Here is a 10977-nt window from a genome sequence, read left to right on the forward strand (position 1 = left end):
ACCAGATCTGAGATGTGTCTATGACCTACACCACAGCTCACGGCAATGCTAGATCCTTAAACCATTGAGCGAGGTGAGGCCAGGGATCGAACCTGCCTCCTCCTGGATGCCAAGTCAGATTCGTTTGCTCTGAGTCATGACAGGAAATCCTTGATTTAGTTATTCTATCGTAGTTTCTGTTTTATTGAGCACCTCTACTGTTTTCTTTTTCCTATTTTTGTCATATGTTCTCATCTTTTATTTATTTTTATTTTTTAATCTTTTTTTTTAAGATAAAACAAGTCAAATTTATTAGATTTGTCCACAGTCAGCAATGGTGATCTTGCTGGTCTTGCCATTCCTGGACTGAGAGCACTCCATGGCTTCCACAATATTCATGCCCTCTTTCACTTTGCCAAAGACCACATATTTGCCATCCAACCACTCAGTCTTGGCAGTGCAGATGAAAAACTGGGAACCATTTGTGTTGGGGCCAGCATTTGCCATGGACAAGATGCCAGGACCCGTATGCTTCAGGATGAAATTCTCATCATCAAATTTCTCTTCATAGATGGACTTGCCACCAGTGCCATTATGGCGTGTGAAGTCACTACCGTGGCACATAAATCCTGGAATTATTCTGTGAAAGCAGGAAGCTTTATAACCAAATCCTTTTTCTCTAGTGCTCAGAGCACAAAAGTTTTCTGCTGTCTTTGGAACTTTGTCTGCAAACAGCTCGAAAGAGACTCAGCCCAAGGGCTCGCCATTGACGGCAATGTCGAAGAAGACCATGGGGTTAACCACGGCTGAGCGGCACTGAAGGATCCAGGGTGGCGGCGTCTGCAAGACCTGTTCTCATCTTTAAAAAAATTTATTTTTTACTAGCTGTTTTTAGAATGCGCACTTCAATTGTGCTGCTCCTTGGATATGCTCATTTAAGATGTATTTATCTCTATTATTGTAGTTATATCTTACAAGTCTTTAAATGTAAAGTGTTCCTTATCACCCTGTTCTAAATATTTCCCCCCCCCAAATTTTATTGAAACATAATTGACACACACCATTGCATAAATTCAAGGTGTAAGCATAGTGATTTGACTTATATACATCATGAAATGAGTACCTTGATAAATTTAGTGAAGTTATTCCCCTCCCCACTGGCAACCACGTTTGTTCTCTTTATCTGTGATCAGTTTCTGTTTTGCTACGTTTGTTCATTTGTTTTGTTCTTGAGAGTCCACATATAAGTGAAATTATACAGTATTTGTCTCTGTCTGATGTATTTTTTTTTGGTATGACAATCTCTGTGTTGCTGCAAATGGCAATGTTTCGTTCTTTTACGTATATATACATACTACATGCACTTTATCCATCCATCTATCCATATACACTTAGATTGCTTCCATCTAGATCTTGTGTTTTAAATTCCCCAAGAAAAAGTGAACCCACAAAACACTAGGCACCCCACCCTGTAAGACAGAACTCCAGAACTCCAGGTGCTTTCTCTCTCTCTGACCCTCCATCTGTCTTTCCCTCCTTCTCTCTCTCTTTTTCTCTCTCTGTTTACCTGAGACCTTTCTCTGTGGTCTCAGGTGTGCCATGTAGCTTCCAGGACATGTAAATAATAAGCCTTGATTTTTCATGTTTCTTCGACAGTTATTGTTGATATTTTGCAGTTATAATAACAACCACAAGAGTCAGTCCAACCAAAATATTGGCTCCAAAAGAGAAATGTCTGTGTGGCTCACCACAAGTAGCACAGACCCAGTTTAATGTCCTTGGGCATTTCTAGCCATAGCATCACTATCAATAGACAGAAACTATATATACACACAGTTATTATATATATACACACAGTTTTTATCCTTTTTATAATTTTTCTTTATATTCTTGGTTATTTTCCCTGTCCATTAAAAATATATAATATATGCACGTGTGTGTGGATATACATGTATACATATAGATAAATCTGTACACACATACATATGTATATATACACATGTATACATATACTGTGTAAATACATGTATGAAACTTGAAATGCTTAAAAATTGCAATATTCCATCATTTAGATGAAGTTTTAATGCCTGAATTTGGATGATGACCATGTCAGGTATTTAAATCATCGTAGTATAGTTCCCATTGTGCAAAACTAGGGCCTCAGAATCCCTCTTCCCGAACCAACCTGGTTCTTCTGTGTTCATTACTGGAGTTGGTTCAAGATGAAAGCTCTTTGCCTGGTGTGACGTAGACACTCAATCCACTGTATGAAGGTTTCTTTTATAATGCCTTGGGTAAGTGACTTGGGGCTTCCCATTTCTGCTTCCAATTTATTTCTGTGTCTCCCAACTTTTTTTTTTTTTGTCTTTTTGCTATTTCTTGGGCCGCTCCCTCGGCATATGGAGTTTCCCAGGCCGGGGGTCTAATCGGAGCTGTAGTCACCGGCCCACGCCACAGCCACAGCAACACAGGATCCGAGCCGCGTCTGCAACCTATACCACAGCTCACAGCAACGCCAGATCGTTAACCCACTGAGCAAGGGCAGGGACCGAACCCGCAACCTCCTGGTTCCTAGTCGGATTCGTTAACCACTGCGCCACTATGGGAACTCCCCTGTGTCTCCCAACTATTATATGTACCATGAGTTCAGCCAAATGGAGTGGTCTTTGGTTCCCAGATAAAGCCATGGTTGTTCTTGAATTACTTTGTACATAGCCAGCATTATTACTGCCCTAATAACACTGCGACAGTCTTCAATGATCCAAGAGCTGTAAAGACTTCTAACCATTCATGCCTCACAGAATTTTATGTGATTTACTTTTTCATTTAAATCCTCACAGCCCCTCACATCATAATAAATTCTAGTAGGTGTTTTGTCTCCAGGACTGTTTTTTTTTAAATTATAAACCGCTTTTAAATTTTCTCTTGGCCAACATTTTTGGGTTTCAGAACATCTGGATACAATGTAAAAAGACTCATAATTTTTCCAATGTTGGGCTTACCCAGTGCCAAAGTAGTGAATTTTTTCCGTTTTTCTAAATTTAATTGATTGGAAATGTGATGTCTTTCTCTCCAGTGTGAAATACTTATTCTTGTTTTCATTGCCCCAGTCAAGTCTGTATCTTAGCAACTATATTCCAGGAACTTTTCAGTAGCATATGCTTTTATTCAAAAGTTGATAACTATATCTTTCCCAAAGCCTAACGAATATCTAGACAGCCTCAGGCTCACTAGCTTGATGATCACAAATTTTATGGTAGAAACTCACATCTCCATAATATTATTATTCACAATAAAATAGAAGTGAGAATAAGGCAAGTATCTCCTAAGAGTGCTCAGGTTATGGCACACTAAAAAACTTCAACTGCATTTTATGGCAAGCTCAGACTTGGAAGTTTCCTGTCAAATACTGCCTTACATTACAAAGAAGCTTCCATAATATGTAGAACTCTGACATAAAAAAACATCCTGAAAAAAACAACTCTCCTGACTTCGAATAGAATTTAACGAATCTACATTATATGCGTCATGTAAACACAGACTTCCTTAAATCAATAAGGATTTATTAGTTGTCCTAAACTAACTAGTTCTTCCCATTTCTTCTTTAGATTTAATGCAAATATCTCCCTCTTCAAACTGTCAGTTCTTTTCTGTCCTCAGTGGAATGGGCTCATGGCTAACTATCATTGTATGATATTCTTTCATTGCTTGAAAATTGATAGTCACCTTCTGTTCTAGTAATAATAGAAACTCTTTATTTGGTTAACTTTTCCTCAGAAGGTCTGCTTAAGCCCTTTTTGTAATTGCTCTCCTGTAGACCTCTCTGAGTTCACTAGGTTTTGTTCAATTCTGAATTGAACAGAGTTGTTTAATAATGTTTGTTTACCATTGTTCTAGGGCAGGTCACTTGGTGATCCTGCAGGAGGAAGCACCCAGATGGAGGAGGTGATTGTTGCTTGGTTGGTCAGCTGGCGCCGGGGTCCTCATTTCTGGAAGTAAGGTTTAAGCGTTTCTTCATTTGTTCAGTCACTCAATCATTTATTCAACAGTAACCTTGGTAACAAATGCTAGGTGCTGAACAAGTATTAGAAGTGGGCAAAATCCATCTCAAGAGTTTTTACTGCTGAATGCCGCTGTGACAACTGTACTTGCTATTTCAGTTTTTAATCTCTAATAAGTAGTGTGAACAAGTTCTGAGGGGCTAGGTCAGAGCACCTTTAAAAGATAGCTTTCTACCTGAATCAGAAGCAGATTTTCTTCCCTTTAGCTATTCAGCCTCAGAATCCCAGGACACAACCAAGGGCCCTCAACTCATTTCTACATGAGGGCAAGTCTGCTGTTAAGTGGGCCTTGATCCTCTCAGACTGAGGACAGTATCTTTGTCTGTTTGCGGATTTTTTTTTTTTTTTTTCCTGCCCATGCTCATGGTATCTGGGTGTTCCTGGGTCAGGGATTGAACCTGTGCCACAACAATGACAATGTTGTATCCTTAACCACTAGACCACCAGGAAACTCCTTCCTTTGTGTAAATCTTGAGGTTCTAGTTTCTAACTTTTCCCCCCATCGTCTTTCTCAGCTGTCAGTTTCATATCAGTTGGACACTTACATTAATTCTCTAAGTAGGGGTGTCATGGCTTAAGCAGAAAGTATTAATGTATTTAAAAAATCATCACAGTGCATGTATTGAATGCCTAGTATATTCCATACCATGCTAATTACTGTTCACTCTCACAAGGGGCTCACAGCCTAAGAGGTAGAGGCAGGGAGGGATAAAAATGAAACTACAAAGAACTACGTATAGAGTTTTGGAACCAAACAGAGTAATAGGGATAGAGTAAGTCTTGACCTGAATTTCAGAAACTCAGAAGATACCAACTTCTTTTTCTGGCCATGGTGGAGTAACAGGTATAAGATTATCCTCTCATAAGGAAATATAAAATGGTAAAAATAATATGAATCAGCTGTTTCAAACCACAGGGATAGATTCTTGAGAATAGGAAATTGCATGAGATGAGCTTGTCTCAACTTTTTTGCCTAGATGCATTTTCCAAACCTGTGCACAAGGATGGAGAATCCACAGAGACATCTGTTGACTCACTGGGAGGAGCAAACAGAGACCAGAATTTGGTGCTCTTGGGTGACTGGGATTTGCTGGCCAAGGCACCTGAGAGGAGGAACTGCTTTGAAAAGGTCTTAAAGAAATCTGCATGGGGGTTCTTTTAAGTCTTGGGACAGACTTTAAGCTGCGCATTGAAACTGACACTATTAATGACCTGAACCTAGCCAGAATGCAGATTAGGACTTGAACCCACATGCTGGGACTCAAACCCAGCCTAAACCCAGATTGGGACTTGAACCCAAGGTTTTAAATTAGAATCACTCACCCTGTGCCTGGACTCACGGGGTTCAGGTTCTTCATGTCTCCGTGCAGAAAGAATTCAGCAAGAGACAAAGTGATGGACAAGAAATAGATTTATTAAGATAGGACGCTTGTGAGAGATGCAAGCTGTCAGGCATGGAAGCTCTGCCCCAAGGATCCGGTGGGCTACAGTTTTATCATCCAAGGGGAGTGGGGGTTGGAAAGGCCCTCCTCTTCCTTTCTGGAAGTAGAAGCTCCTCCTTAGTATCAGGTAAGGTAAGGTGTGTATTCAAATCTGAGGTGGGTGGTCCTCAAACTCTTGCCCTTGGTCTAAATTGAATGCAGGCCTCCTCCCCTCCCTCACTCAACACCCTGAGGCAATTCTTAAGGCTCCACTAATGAAGCAAGCCTGCCTTGTTCTGATGGCCTTTTTTAGCCATTTATTTACTTACGGTGATCTCCCAATGTCACCTAAGGTTCCCTCATTATCTGTGGTCCTTTATTGGGACGTCTAAACTACCTGTGTCTACCCCATCCCTATCAACTCCTTCAAGGTGAGCCTCTGTGATACCTGGCCGAAAAGAGTTGCTAGGGGCTGTGAGCTGACTGAAGCTTCCAGAAGGTCCGTTGTGCTGGGAGGTATTAGAGTTCTGAAAAGCCAGAGTATGAGGCCAAATATTGCAGACATATAACTAAGAACCCAGAAAGGCCAGACCTTAAGAATAGGGTTGCTCTCGCCATAGACAAAGGGCTGCTTTAGATATCTTCACAAAACCTAAAACGTCTCATTAAGCTAAAGCCGGTCAGTCAATAAGTTAACTGCATGCCAGAATAAAACTCAAGCTCGGCAGAGCTTCCGTGCCTGCCCACTTGCATCCTTCTATCTTGCATCCTATCTTAATAAATCTATTTCTTGCCTATCCAAAAAAAAAAAAACCGAAAAACTCAAGCTCATTTAAAGGATGAGAATCAAATGCAGACACTCAATAATGTATCATGCACAGCATATACCTCATGATGAAAAGTAGCAGATATGCAAAAAAGCAGCACCACAATCAGGAGAAATATCTGCTAATACACGTAGAAGCAGAGATGGCATATATGTTGGAATTATTAGGAGGGACTTTAAAGTGACTGTTATAAGTACGTATGTGCAAAGTCTTAAAGGAGCAGAAGAATCTTAAGAATAATCAGATTGAAATATCAGGAGAAAAATGAAAATTAAAACCAAAAACCAAATGGAAATCTTCAACTTGAAAAAAAATATGCAAACTAGGAGCTCCTGCTGTGGCACAGTGGGTTAAGAATCCGACTGCAGTGGCTCAGATCACTGCAGAGGCACAGGTTTGATCCTTGGTCTGTCCTGGTGGATTAAAGATGTGACATTGCCACAGCTATGCCATAGGTTGCAGTAGTGGCTTTGATTTGATCCCTGCCAGGGAACCTTCATATGCTGTGGGTGTGGCAGAAAAATAACCTCAAGAGAATAGATAATAGTGAAATGTAAAATATCAGGCAATGATGTTTCGACTATTTGTTTTAAAATTTATTTAAGCATAAATTTACATAATTTAATTTTAAATAGCAGGTTTTTTTTAGAACCAGTTCTCAAAATTCCTAAAAATTTGGCCATCATGGAGTTCCTGTTGTGGAGCAGTGAAAACAACTCCAACTAGTATCCATGAGGATGCGAGGGTTCATTTCCTGGCCTTGCTCAGAGGGTCAAGGATTCCCCATTGCCATGAGCTGTGGTGTACGTCACACATGAGGCTCGGATCCCCGTGTTGCTGTGGCTGTGGTGTAGGCCAGCAGCTGCAGCTCCGTTTCAACCCCTAGCCTGGGAACTTCCATATGCCTTGAGTGGGGCCCTAAAAAAACAAAACAAAACAAATTTGGCCATTAGGTCTTGTGGACCAGTAGAAGCCAGTTCTAGCACACCAGTGGACGAGTTTCAAAAACAGGCTGAATGAAAAAGCCTTCAATTCGGAGCTCCCGGTGTGGTGCAGTGGTTAACGAATCCTGACTAGGAAGCATAAGGTTGAGGGTTCTATCCCTGGCCTTGCTCAGTGGATTAAGGATCCGGCGTTGCTGTGAGCTGTGGTGTAGGTTGCAGATGTGGCTCAGATCCTGCGTTGCTGTGGCTATAGCCAGGCTGGTGGCTATAGCTCTGATTAGACCTCTAGCCTGGGAACCTCCATATGCTGTGGAAGTGGCCCTAGAAAAGGCAAAAAAAAAAAAAAAGAAAAAAAAGAAAAAGCCTTCAATTTATAGAAGCTCTAAAACAGGCAAAGCTGATCTATGGAGATAGAAATGCAGAATATTGGTTGTCTTTTGGCTTGGGGTGGGGAATAAAATTGTTTCTGAGGAATGAAGAGGAGAAAAACTTTCTGGGGTGATGGAAAAATTCTATATCTCGATAGGATATATGTTTTTATTGAACCATATATTTATGATCATTAATTTCTTTTTATATAACCTGAATAATAAAGAAGAACAAAGTGAAATTTGCCATGCCAACAATAAATTAGTTAATAAAATGAGGGCAAAATACACACACACACACATCAGACAAGCTAAAAGAGAGGGCCCACCATTAGCAAAGAGTATGAAGAAGTGGAAAAAGTAGATTATATTTGGCATAATCCATCAGTTCTGCATGTCTGGAGCATCAGGCTTAATGAGAAACCAGAGAGGCAGGTTGAGCCCAATAACAAATGACTTCATAAAGTGCTCTATCATGTATCCCCACTGTCCTGACCTCGACAAACATTTTCTGTAAAGGGCAACATAGGACATTTTTAGGCTTTGCCAGCCAGATACTGGCTCTGTTACATCTTCTTCCTTTTCTTCCCCTTCTTTTAAACCCTTTAAAAATATGAGAATTATTCTAGCTTTCCTGTTATGGCTCAGTGGTTAAGAACCTAAATATCCATGAGGATGTGGGTTTGATCCCTGGCCTTGCTCAGTGGGTTAAGGATCCAGCATTGCCTTGAGCTGTGGTATAGGTCACAGATGCAACTGGGATCCCATACTTCTGTGGCTGTGGCATAGGGCAGCAACTGCAACTCTGATTCAACCCTAGCCTGGGAACTTCCATATGCTGCAGGTATGGTGTTAAAAAAAGATCTGTTCTTAGGTCTAGGGTTGTACAAAAAGCAATGAGTTGACTTGGCCTGTGTCCTCTTGGCCAGTTTGCTGACCTGGTTCCCAAATCTAGCACTTTGGGACCAGAGAGACTTAGGAGTGCACAGAAAAAGAGGTGACTAATTTGTTCCGGGGGTGTCTCCTCAGGAGGTGGCATCTGAGTTGAGTTTTGAAGGATAAGAAACAGTTCACAAATTAAAGAGCAAGTTACAGGAGAGAGAGTCAGGCTCTGAATGTGATAAGCATATGCTCTGGGTAAGGCTTTGCTGCTCCTGAGTTTCTTCATCGGTAGGATGGGTATTATGACACCTACCCTTCTAATCTGGGAAGAAATGCAATGCAGGTAAAACAGAACATACCACTACCATCACCACCACCAACCAAAAAACCCCCAAAACCTTGCTTAAAAGAGTTCAAAATGCCTTTAGAGAGTTCCTGTTGTGGCTTAGTGGGTTAAGAACCCGACACAGTATGAGGATGCCGGTTCTATCCTTGGCCTCTTTCAGTGGGTTAAGGATCTGGCGTTGCCACAAGCTGTGGTGTAGGTTGAAGATGTGACTCCAATCTGGTGTTGCTGTGGCTGTGGCGTAGGCCTGTGGCTGCAACTCCAATTCAGCCCCTAGCCCAGGAACTTCCATATGCCAATGTCATGGGTATGGCCTTAAAAAGAAAAATAAAAAATGCCTTTCAAATGTGGTTGTTATCTCAGACCCTTCCTTTTGCATGAGCCAGGATGACTCATGCCCCTCAAGTGCACAGTAACTGCTGAGATGTGGGGGGTTTGTGCTAGAGCGTTTGGCGCCTACCACACTGCTCTCTAGAGAGAATGAGTCAGGAACAGATTTTGGCATCTCCTTGTTGATTGCTATTTAAGCCATTTGCATATTGATGGAAGGCTAAATTTGTTCAGCTCCTTGCTTCTTAAAAGTACAAGTCATCAGGGTGGGAGTATGGGAAATTGGAAGAAGGTGGTCAAAAAAGTACAAACTTCCAGTTATAAGAAAAGTACTAGGGATGTCGTGTATAACATGATGACTGAAGTGTACACTGCTGGGTGTGATAGACGTGCAAGATGTTATGAGAGTAGATTCTAAAAGTTCTTATTACAAGGAGAATAAATTGTTCTTTTTTTTTTCTTTTCATTGTATCTATATGAGATGATGGATGTGAACTAAACTTTTTATGATAAGCATTTCACAGTAGTATATGCCAGTCAAATCATTATGCTCTAAACTTACATAGTGATATATGGCAGTTACATTTGAATAAAACTCAAAAAAAGTATAAGTCAAATGACTTTTGGGTTTTGTGGGGTTTTTTTTGTTTTGTTTTATTTTGTTTTTTTGGAGGGGCAGTGTCAGGATCTGTTTCCTTCTCCCCAACTAATAATAATTTTTCCATCATTTCACCATGCCTGACATTCCAATACAATGGATTCTTTCAGTGCTTCTTTAGAATGAAAACAGGTTTTTTGGGGGGTGGGAGATGGAGAGTAGGTCCCCGTAAACTAGCTATAAGCCAGAAAAGTCATTTTAGTGCGCTAGGTCCTAGGAATGATGCAGTAGAGATCTTGGGCTCTGAGAAGACCACCTGGATCCAAATTCTTTGTGCAAATTATTTAGCCTTTCTGCTTCTCTGTTTCCTCATGTGGGGCATGGGGATAATGATGCCATTAGTAGCTGCCTTTAGGACAGGATGCACAACTCTGTGTCAGGAGTGTAGCACAGTGCCTGCTAGACAGTAATACATGTCAACTACTTAAGGCCAAATTGGAACAGAGATGTTTTATAGCTGGAGCTAGGGGCAGGGCGAGGGGAATGCTTAGATAGAACTAAATATAAACATCGTCTAAGTTTTTTTTTTTCTTTTTTTTTTTCACATGCTGGACCTCTGAGTAGTGTCTCTGAACCTGGTGTCTCCCACCACGAGCCAGTACTTTAGCCTAGAATGAATGATTCCCCGTCTCCCACTTGCACGGATGTGCAATACAGTCTTCACCTTAGACACGGAGCGGTCAGTCTTCTGTGCCCTACCTCCTGCATCTGTTTATTTGATCATCTTTTCTGCTCTAGACAGTAAGCTCCTTGAAGACAGGCAGGGCTTCTGTTGTGTTCATCTTTTCATTTTTATCACTAGCACAGGGCCACTGGATACATAGTTGTTGCTCAGTAAAATATTCTTTGAGTGAACACATAAATGATTATCCATATTCCATATTTAGTTCTTGGGAAAAATTAGTTGCTTATATGTGTGGGCAGATGTTTGTACGTATTTATGTTCACAACTACATTCATCAAGATTAGATGCCAAGTACTGTGTATAAACTCAGGCAAATTCTAGAAGTACTTAATCTGTTATGGTCAATCCAATTTATTCTTCAGTTCTCAAGAAAACAAAAATCCCAATCAAAATGATACAAGCCATTTAAACTCAAAAATCTCAGAAAGTGGAAATATTACCCACTGGAGCATATGATGAGCCAATTTAAGGTGAGA

The 10977-nt window shown here is 40.7% G+C and overlaps 1 pseudogene; it reads right to left on the reverse strand.

Moving 5' to 3' along the window:
* Positions 1-291: 291 nt before the first annotated feature.
* On the reverse strand, positions 292-5398 carry LOC125116986 (peptidyl-prolyl cis-trans isomerase A-like; annotated as a pseudogene).
* Between the last annotated feature and the right edge of the window lie 5579 nt (positions 5399-10977).

Source organism: Phacochoerus africanus, chromosome 15 (assembly GCF_016906955.1).
Source record: "Phacochoerus africanus isolate WHEZ1 chromosome 15, ROS_Pafr_v1, whole genome shotgun sequence".
Taxonomy (NCBI): Eukaryota; Metazoa; Chordata; class Mammalia; order Artiodactyla; family Suidae; genus Phacochoerus; species Phacochoerus africanus.